The following is a 9,128-nucleotide window of genomic DNA, read 5'->3' on the forward strand; positions in this document are numbered from 1 at the left end:
ATGAAAGATGGGGAGCTATTCAAAAGAGCCTTTGTGAAGCCTTACCTTAAATGTATAACTCCTGAGAGAGGGCATGATGTGTTGGGTGACCTTCATCAGGGGCATTGTGGTTCGCATATTGGAGGCCGAGCCTTAGCTGAAAAGGCGACACAGTTGGGATATTACTGGCCGAGCCTGAAGTCGGACGCCATGAAAATGGTCAAAAAATGTGACAAGTGCCAGAGATTTTCAACCCTTATTCATCGCCCAGCAAATAGTCTATCAGCCATCAGTAGTCCACTTCCCTTTGCCAAATGGGGCATGGACATTTTGGGACCGTATACTCCTGCATCCGGCCAGAGACGGTACGTATTAGTGGCAGTAGACTACTTCACTAAATGGGTTGAAGCTGAGGCCGTCCGGGGCATCAAATGGACGGACGTGTTAGCCTTCATTTGGAAAAGCATAATCACTCGGTATGGGGTGCCTCAGTCAATGGTGTTCGACAATGGACCACAGTTTGAGACGCGTCAACTCAAAGAATGGTTGGGAGACCAAGGCATTACCCATTGCTTTGCCTCGGTCAGCCGACCACAAGCCAATGGTCAAGTTGAGGCCTATAACAAGTTGATTTCAAATGGGATCAAGCGCAAGCTTGAAAAGGCAGGCGGCCTATGGGCAGACGAGATGGTCAATGTGCTATGGTCCATACGGACAACAGCAAAGAGTTCTACAGGGGAGACTCCATTCTTTTTGGTCTATGGAGCTGAGGCTGTACTCCCAATTGAAATGTACGAGCCCACTTTGCGGGTAATGCTTTATGATGAATCGACCAATTGGGAGGCCATGAAGACCGCCCTAGATTTCCTTCCAGAAGCTAGGGGCAATGCGGCGCTCAGGCATGAAATTTATCGCTTAAGGATGACAAGGGCATATAACCGCCGAGTGTCTAAGCGGCCGCTCAAAATGGGGGATCTAGTGTTGAGGAAAATGGAAGCTGTTGGCCGTGCCAATGAGGACGGCAAGTTGACTCCAAACTGGGAGGGACCGTACAGAATCAGGGAAGAAGTCCGAGACGGCACATATCGCCTTGAGGCAATTGATGGCCGTCAGATCCCACGGACATGGAACACTGATAACCTGAAGAAGTATCATGTTTGAGCTTAGTTTCTTTAAGTACTTAGCCAAAAAGCTGTTTATACAGCTAGGTCTACTGACCGAGCCTTGTAATTAAAGCCGTACGGCCACAACAATGTACTTTTGACAAAAATTAATGAAGAGTCAGGCATTGTTGAATTATTTGTTGTTTTTATGATTAAAGGCCGAATGAAATGATTTACTGAGTTGCTTCCAATATAGTAACACGGCTTATCATTCTTTTTGAATGGCCGAGTCAAAAAGGAAGCAAGGTTGCTCCCAATATAGCAACTCAGCCACACAAAAAAAAAAAAAAAAAAAAAACTGATTTAATTCAGAGATCAATGCGTCCGCCCAATTCTAGGCGGACGATTGAGGCAAGGTATCCCGAACTTGTGTAGAAAACAAGTGTCCTTTACAAATAGGGCAAGGGCATACCTAGGCATTTAGCCCGGCCAATCAAGGAATCTCTGAGTTGAGATAATACTTAGGATTTCTAGGGTACGTCCGAGCGATAGATTCAACGGACTACTCGTACAATGATAGCCGAACGGCCAATTAAATTAATTCGGTGCTTCACCTAGCCCAAGGGCAATCATTACTATGATTTGATTAACTTGCTAGCCGTCATACCCTTTTAAGGCATAAAAACTACCAAGTTAATCAAACCACTTAGAAAATGGACTAGGCGAAAACCAAATAAAGGGGCATACCCCTAGGAACGTACGAAAAGGCATAATACTGAGACGTACGGAAAACTTGCAAAAAGCAGGAAATTTGCAAAAAACTGCTAAGTATGAAACAGAAGTAAAAGCCGCCAAAAAGGCGGACAAAATTTTCATTAATAAGACCGCACAAAGGCGGCCGAAATGTTTACATAACCGCTCGAACAGGCGGCCTCAGAAGAAGAACAAAAAAAAGAGAAGTACAAAATAAACTAAGTACATAGTAAGCTGAAAAGAAAAGGAAAGCTGAGCAGACGGCTGCTGGAGGACCTGAGCTCTACTTAGCCGTATTATCTGTGGCAGGCTCCTCCGCTGTCTTCGCGTCCTTGGCCGGGGCATCCTTTTCGTCCGCCTTCTCCTCCTCCTCATCCCCTTCCCCTCCGGACTCGGGGGAAGTAACTACTAGTTCTGGAGGAGGCATGCCGGCCTTCCTTGCCTCTTCTTTAAGGCAGACGTACTGAAGCCGCTTCTTGAAGCGTTCCTCGTAATAGGCGGCTTCACCTTCGTCCACCATCAAGTTGAAGGCATCAAAGAAGTATGCCTTAAGCCTGTCTTCAGCATTTTGCTCGATGCGGATGACTTCTTCAACGCTGATCGGCCGAGGAGTTTTAAGTTGCTCCTCATAGTCCGCAAGGGACTTCTTTAAGGTTTCCACCTCGGCCTTCAGCGCGTCCGCTTCATCTAGAGCAGACTTAAGGTTGGCTTGGGCCAATTTCAGCTCACTTTTCAAGGCTTCGGACGCCTCGAAGCCCAGCCTCCAATTCTCCTTTTCCAGGACGGCCTCGTCCCTTTCAACCCTCATGGCCTCCCTGGCCAAGGACTCCTGTTCGAGTGCCTTGCCAAGTTTGACCAGGTCCTCTGTTTGCCGCGCCGCTTTGTCGGACAGCGCAGTTATTTGGGTCTCAAAGTCTACCCTTTGGACGGCGGCCGTCCCAGTTACAACATCCTCGGCTTTCCTGACTTCAACCTAAGCATTCTTCAACCGTTCGTTCTCCTTGTCCTTCCAATCTAGGAAGGCGTTCAAACGGAGAAAGAGCTGCGGACAGAAGGAAGAAACTTAGTCAAAAATATGGAAAAATTGGCTAAGTGTTGGAAAGCAAAAACATAAGGAGATAGAAGTATACCTCGGCGCTGCAGTTTAGCATGGGGCCGAGGAAGCCTTCGTTGATCCCCCGCAGCTTATCACGCTGCGCTTGGGGGACCGTGCGAACCATGGCCTCGCGCATGGCCTTCCTGTCCGCGCCAGTCAGTGACTGGCCGGGTACCTTCAACTGCATCTCCTCTGATATATCTGCGGACGACCGTGTAAGAAAAGTTAGCTAAATTTTACAAGTAAACAAAGACTTATAAAAAGTGAGAAAAAAGATGACTAACCAGTGGAGAAGGTTGGAGGAGAAAGATTGGTGGGAGGAGGCGGTAAAGGAGCTTCCTCCTCCTCCGGACGGCTCCCTTCAGCGTCGCTGGACGGCGGGTTGACCAGCATCGTCCCGATCCAGCGACCGGTCATTTGTTCTGGGGTTAACCTATCCCCACCGTCCGAAGGGACGGACTCTTCATGGACCTGATCAGCAACAGGTTCCATGGGCTTGGAGGCCCCGCTTTGTGTCAGCCGGGGTTTTTCTCCTTTAGCCTGCGTTGTAGCAGTCTGCGACTTTGCCGTTGCCGCTGCTTGAGAAGACGGCTTGGAAGCAACAGTCTTTCTCCTCTTGGATGCGTTCGCATCTGGAGTAGACGTGGCCGGCTGCTTCCGCCTGGCCTTCGGGGTGGAAGAGGAGGTCTGCAAAAATACCAAGTTAGAAAAATTTGATGGCGTCCGTGCGATTTGGGAAAGGAGCTCCCTTCCAGCATGCCTGAACGGACGTAAAGCGTCCGTGCAAACTCAGGAAGTAGGTTCCTTCCAATATAGCAGAACGGACACATTAAGGAATGAGAAATTCAAAAAATAAACTAAGTGTTTACCTCCTTGAGTTGCTCGTACATCTTAAAACGAGCCTTGTATCTGGCCAAGTCCACCTCGGACATCTCAACCTCTGCTTTTTGGGCCGAGTCAAGCATAGCGTACGCCTCCGCTGCAAAAACAAAAAGTTAAAGTGTTAGAATATTTTTCTGAAGAACCCTACGTGCGTACAAAAAAGTTGATATATCTAAGTGTCCACCTTGGGGCATGTTCTGGTACAGGCCGTACGCAGACATGAAGATAGGGTCCCTAAGCCAATTGGCAAGAGGAACCCAATGGCTAGGGACCCGTTCAGTTTTGTTGCCCCGCCTGACTCGATTAACTTTGAAGTACTCGAGCTGGTGTTCGTGGCTTGGGTGGATGGGCGGCTTGTCAGGCTTGTGGTCTCCGCGTCCGAGCTGAATAGGCTCTGGACGGCACCTGTTCATGCGAAGGTTGAACTCCGCGTCCTGAGTTTTGACACGGTAGAAGCGGTGCTTCCAGTCCCTCCACTTACTGACACGGTCGACCACGACCATGTAATCCCTGGTTGCACTCAAGATGAGCCAACCATCCACCTCCTTTTCCAGCCGGGTAAGTGAGTGCATCTCACAAAAGACCGCAAAGTCTGGCGTAAATTTCTTAGCGATGCACGTCACTAAGTACCCAAAGATGTTCAACCAACTGTTTGGCGTCAGTTGGAAGAGGCCGATGTCATACTCGTCCAGGAGAGTCCGGACGAACGGGTGAAGAGGGAAGCGAAGCCCCACGTCCAAGGCTGCCCTATAGACGCAAAACGCTCGTTTGCGCGGCTTCTCCTCATCCCAGGTAGCCACAGCAATGGCCTTCCTGGGGACTTGAATTTCGAATCCCTCCCCCAAATGGAGGGACTCCTTATACTTCTCAAAATCCTTCTTTAAAAACTTCAGGGCTGTCTCCCCAACTGTACAGGCGTACGGGTCCCTGAAGTTATCAATGTTGGCGACAGTTTCTTCGGCCGCCGCCTCGCCTTCGGCCGTCTCACCCACGGCCTCTTTCTCAACTTCTTCTTCCTCCACTTGGTGAGAAGGAGCACTCCCAAACTCCGAAGACAGCACTCTGTCCAAATCTGCTGCTTCGGCCCCTTGAGCTTGGAACGCCCATTGAAGAAGGAACGTCCCCCTCGACCATTGGACGCTTGCCTTTATCCTTGGCAGCGTCCGCCCCATTTCCCGAAGGAGGGGCGTTGCGAATAGGCAGGGCGGACGGTTCGCGGATTGAGATTCCTGTTAGGGGTCTGTCCGCCCCACCCAGTTGAGGCCGAGGTTGAGAAGAAGAGGGGACGGACGAACCAGAAGCGTCCGCCCCAGGATTGGAAGGGTTGTCTTTGCAGGCAATCAGTTCGGCCCCATCCATGACTGAACTGGCAAATTGAGGGAACCTAAGTTCCGGAGCAGGTGCGGACGAGGCGCCTTCAGCTCGCAGGCGTTCCTCGAAGGAAGAAGTGACCTCCACGGCCAAGTGATGAGAGCCAGTGGAGGCGGTCGTTGTTTGGGTGGTGGAGTCAGTCTCCACCATTGTGCTTGGGTCACTAGGGTCATAAGGGACCCTAGGATGAACCAGACTTCCGTCTGGGTTCCTGGCCGCGTGAAGCTCACGCGTACGCATGGTTCTCGCCATTGCCTGTTGGGACAGAGAAGAATAAGTGGGGGTGAGTATGTACGCATCAGACATAGACTCACTCCAAGGAGGAGACAACTCTTCTCCGTCCACTCTAGATTCCTCAGTTCCAGGCGAACGGCCGGCCTCATGAGAAGAGTCGGACGAAGCCGAGTATGGATCCAGAATTGAAGTAAAAGAAAAAGAAAACAAGTAAAAGTAAAAGAGAAAATGTAGACGGCCTACCTCTGTACGTTCTGAAAGTTCTGAAGGTGGTGGTGAAGTTCTTGAAGATTGACCGGAAAACTCAAAAATGCCCGGAAAACTCAAACTCACGGCGGCGCTCTTGAAGATTAAGGGAAAAATAACTTTCTCTCACTAGAACGCTCTGACTTCTCTCTAGAATTCACAATTGGGTAAAGTGTGAAAATGAGAATTCACCTCCCATATTTATAGAGTGAATTCATGAGGGCAAAATGGTAAAACCGTCTTTCCCGCCTAAACATTCAAACGGCAATTTCTTGAGAAATTACTCGAAGAAAGGGCCAGGATGACGTTAGGGTTCTGTTAACTTGTGAAAAAGACCAGATGAACAATTAACGGCACGTTAAAGTGAATTGAAATAAGTGGAAAATTCAAGAATTTTACACCTTCAACACTTAGTCTCCAAAAATTGAGAAGATCTAAGAGGAAAAGCGTCCGCCCAGTTCTCAGACGTACGAAGCATGATTAGAAAGCCAGGAAGTACGTCTGAAATCATGGAAGCCCAGATTACCCCAAAGAAGATATGTGGCCGTTCTGGGTGGTTAGGAGATAAGCTCCTCCCAGAGTACCAGAACGTCCAGTCCCATTGCTGTGGGCGTTCTGGGTGGTTAGGAGATAAGCTCCTCCCAGAGTACCAGAACGTCCAGCCTCATTGATGTGGCCGTTCTGGGCAGTTAGGAGATCAGCTCCTCCCAGAGTATCAGAACGTCCAGTCTCATTGCTGTGGCCGTTCTGGGTGGTTAGGAGATAAGCTCCTCCCAGAGTACCGGAACGTCCAGCCTCATTGATGTGGCCGTTCTAGGCAGTTAGGAGATCAACTCCTCCCAGAGTATCAGAACGTCCAGTCTCATTGATGTGGCCGTTCTGGGTGGTTAGGAGATAAGCTCCTCCCAGAGTACCAGAACGTCCAGCCTCATTGATGTGGCCGTTCTGGGCAGTTAGGAGATCAACTCCTCCCAGGGTATGAGGTCGTCCAGCTTGAAACAAGTGGACGACCACATGAATTCAGAGGTTAAGCCTCTCAAAGTACGAGAGCGTCCAGTACAAAATGTGGACGTCCAGATAAGCAAAAAGCCAAGCTCATTCCAGACTACGAGAACGTCCAGGGCAAAATATATGGACGTCCACGTAGCAAAAAGAGCCTTGAATCAAAAGTATATGGACGTCCAGGGCAGATGGGAAGCAAACCCAACCCAGAGTACCAGGACATCCAGAGTTCAAGATCAGAGGAGGCGGCCAGTAAATGTACGAGCCACCCCCTCTGAGGGGCAAATGTTTAGGGTAAAAATACCCCAGGTACGTGGCCCAATCTCATAGTAACACGAGGCCCAATAAACAGGCGACACGTGGCCCTATGAGAATGTGACACGTGTCCACTTGTCATGGTGACATCTGTCAGCCATCTCTAAATGCCCCAATGCTGCAATCAGAATGAGAAAAAAGCCCTGATGACCTCAGGCCCAAATCCCGAGAAAACCTTGAAAGCCGTAAAACGGCGCCCCCCACGACACGTGGCGACCTCTGATTGCGCAGCCAATCACGTCACGAAATTCTAGGGCATAAACCCTAGAGGGGTACATGTTCCCACCCCTATAAATACCCCAATCATTTATGATGGGAGGGGTGGATTGTGACATAACAAAAATATAGAGCATTAAAGAGCTCCAACTTCTCTCTACTTTCTCTCTCTAGCCTTTTCCGTTTCCGTTCACTAACTTGAGCGTCGGAGGCGAATATTCCGAACACCGGAATATTCGTTATTTTGCAGGTGTCCGAGTCTTTGTTAGCAGAGCGTGACCAGTATCCGAGGGAATCACAAAAAACCCCGAAACAATTCCAATATAGTAACATGATAGGTATTGATTGGAATTGTTGTTGGTGATTTATTTGTGAAGTATGTATTATTTGTGCGTGGTGAATTGATGATTGGAATTAATTATAATGGCATGATGGTTATGAACCACACTTTTATTTTTGAAATGATTGAAGACATGTTTAATTTAACTAAATGTTTAATTGAGTTTGGATTATTTAAAGGGAATTATATTATGGTTCATATAATTTTTATTGATAAGCATGAGGAAGGAGCTATTTAAGTATCCATGTACACGAGGATTAAACTATATTTTGGTGCCTTAGTGCACTTAAAGTGTTTCCAACACCGAGGGATAGGATTTGTGGTGCATTATGCGTGTAAGGTGTCTTGACACCGAGGTAGATTAAAAAAGGGGATCAACATTAAAGATTAATTATGTGGTTACTAATTATTCAAGAATTAAATTAGTATGTTTGATTCCTTGAATGATTATAATGGTTGATTGTGTTATGGTTTGAGAATCATCACCGAGTCTAATAACATGTAAAGCAACGTAAAGTGAAAGAGATTACGCACCAAAACTCTTGGAACGTATATACCTTAAGTATGAACATATGGGGAGAGTTATGCGACTTTATATTGACCATAACTTCTACTAGGAGTACATGACGCTGTATATTCCTTTTTCTTATGCGCAGTAATTCCGCCACTTACGAGTGATTCTTTTATACTGGCACGATTAGCTCCCATGTTAGTACCCCTTTATTGGGCAGGTTAGGGGGAAAACCGTTCGATGCGTAATCAAGCTAAATAAATAATTTAATTAGTCTTTTGATGATTGGTCATATTGTATGCTCGTAAATAGGTGTAACAAGGTAAGTTGTGTGATGATAGGATGAATGCATGCTAGTGTGTTTTGTTTACGCTTATGTACCTACTACAAAATTGGCCAAAGACACCCGTCCAAATTGGCCTTTGATAATTGCCTTTGATAATTGCTAATTGTGTATTTGTATGTTTGTTTGGCCTTGTCTTTATCTTGGCCCTACAACAACCAATTTCTAATGGCGAGTAGTGGGGACAAGTAAAGAGGAGATTTTCAGGTGATGAAGCATATTCATGATGGGCATGAGTGAAGAGCGAATTATGTTTAGTTTCCATAAGTTTATGATGTGGTTTATTGCTCTAATTAATATATTTTATTATGCTTATGAGACTAATGAAGGGTTTTAAGTATTGTTAGGTTTTTATAAGGGCCTACAAGGGTTCCAAGTTGTAGGTTGACTTTGTTTGACTTTGGTTTGAGTTTACTTTGGTTTGATTTGATTTTAAAGTTGGCTTGTTTTGAATGGTTTTAAAGATAGTCTTCCGCTGTGTGTCTTTGATAATTGTCTTAGCCATTTTCATGGTGGCGGTAATGTCTTAGATTTTCCTATTTCGTATTTTAAAAAGGGCAAAACAGGTATTTTAAAGGAAAATAATTTCTAGGGTGTACAACGATATTCGACTTCAGCCGAGGATCAAGACACGGTAGGCTGTTTCTTAGTCTTTCAAGAAGCAGGTGAACGACCCTGAAACACAAATAACTTGTCAAGGAATGCCGAGTCAAAGGACACGCCGCCCAATCACTATC

This window comes from Chenopodium album, chromosome 15 (assembly GCF_948465745.1).
Source record: "Chenopodium album chromosome 15, dcCheAlbu1.1, whole genome shotgun sequence".
In the NCBI taxonomy this organism is placed as follows: domain Eukaryota; kingdom Viridiplantae; phylum Streptophyta; class Magnoliopsida; order Caryophyllales; family Amaranthaceae; genus Chenopodium; species Chenopodium album.